Source organism: Myotis davidii, unplaced genomic scaffold, assembly GCF_000327345.1.
Source record: "Myotis davidii unplaced genomic scaffold, ASM32734v1 scaffold1120, whole genome shotgun sequence".
Classification (NCBI taxonomy): Eukaryota; Metazoa; Chordata; class Mammalia; order Chiroptera; family Vespertilionidae; genus Myotis; species Myotis davidii.
This window is the reverse complement of record NW_006292588.1, coordinates 1057705-1059709: the sequence shown is the minus strand read 5'-3', so window position 1 is coordinate 1059709 and position 2005 is coordinate 1057705.

The window sequence follows — 2005 nt, the reverse complement described above, 5'->3', positions numbered from 1 at the left end:
TTTATGTTAGTATTATTTGTCTTATTGTATGGTATATATTCTGGATACAAGTATGTCCTTTGTCGGATAAATGTATTGCAAATATTTTCTCCTAGTATGTACAGCTAGCATTTTATTTTTCTTAATGGTATTGTTTGAAGAGCAGAAGTCTAATATGTCTTTTTCTTCTGTTATGGTTAGTGTTTTTGTATTTTGGCTAAGAAATGTGTATCTATTAAAGCTATGAAGATTTTCCTCTGTGCATTCTTCTACAAATTTTGTGGTTTGATTTTGTACATTTATGTTTATAATCCACTTTGAGTTAATTTTTCCATAACATGTGAGTTTTGTATCCAAGTTTGTTTGCTTGCTTAGCAAATGGTGTTTAGTTGTTCAAGCTTTATTTTTTTTAAAAGATTCTTATCTTGTTTTCTGTTTCTTGTTAAACTCATTTGTTAGTTCTAGTAAATTTTTTCTAGATTCCTTAGTATATTTTTATAGTTGATCATATCTGTGAATAAGGACAGTTTTATTTTTTCCTTTTCAATATCTCCCTGTCTGTCTCTCTTTCTTTTACCTTACCGCAGTGACTAGTGCCTTCTGTACAATGCTGGCTAGAAAGGATGAGACTGGACATATTGGCCTTGTTCATAGTCTTGTGAGGAAAGCATTTATTTAGTCCTTTACTACAGAAGAGTGATATAGATTTGCGTTTCACAGATGTCCTTCATCTTCTGTTGCTACTTTCATTTTTGGAATTCCATTCTTTTTACCTCATTGGCTTTTCAATGATACCTAATTTTGGGGGGTATTTTCTCAAAGGCTAACAATATTCGTTCCTAACTAATCAGTAAGTCTGCTTAGAGTTAATATGCTACAACTTCGCACTTCACACCTTCTACTTCATACCTGACACTTTATATTTCACACACTTCTCTATCCATTTCACAAATATCTGGGAAATAAAGAGAAAAAGGACACACTGTACACAGGGAAACCATGATATAAGTGACAGCTGGTTTCTAATTAAAAAAATGGAGCTAAAAAGAAAATGAAATGCAATATTAAAAGTTGTGAGAGGAAAAACATTTAAATTTGCAGGAAAAATGTTTTCAAAATGAGAGTGCAAAAAGGATATCTTTAGACAAACAGAAGCTGAGAGAACTTACTACTAGAATACCTATACTACATGAAATATTAACAAGTCCATTATGTCAAAGGGAAGTTATACTGAAGAGAAATATATATTTACAAGAAGGAATGAAGAATGCCAGAAATGATAAATAACTGGATAAATATGTAGATTGCTTTTTACTCTCATTATTTCTTTAAAAGACAACTAATGATTGAAAGCAAAAATAATAGTAAGTTAGAGTTTATAATATAAATATAATTAAATGATAGAACTAAAATTGCATAAAGAAGAGGGCAGGTAGATAGAATTGCACTATTATTATCGTTGCAATGGAGAGGGACTAGTTTAGTACCAGTTACTCATCAGGGCTGGAAGCAAATAATTTCTGTAATTTAGAATTAATAGACATTATAAAATGTTAAAGAATATCATCTTACTCAGGAGAGAGGATAGGGAGGAAAGGAAAAATGAGATGAGAAAATGGAGGGGGTAATATGTTGGGAGATTAGATAGTTATCCTACCCTTCTTAGTTTTCAATACATTATGTAATACTAGAGGCCCAGTGCATAGATTTATGCACTGGTAGGGTCCCTTGTCCTGTCCTGTGGACATCCCTTGAGGGGTCCCTGATTGTGAGAGGGTGCAGGCCAGGCCAAGGGACCTCACCGGTGCATGATCGGGGCTGGGGAGGGACTGCAGGAGGGCTCCAGGGAATGTCCTTCTCGTCTCATCCAGTTGCAATTAGCCAGACCCCAGCAGCAAGCTACCCTACCGATTGGGGCATCTGCCCCCTGGTGGTCAGTGTGCATCATAGCGACCGGTCAAATGGTCGGACACTTAGCATATTAGGCTTTTATTATATAGGGTGATTTTAATAGATATTTGCTATA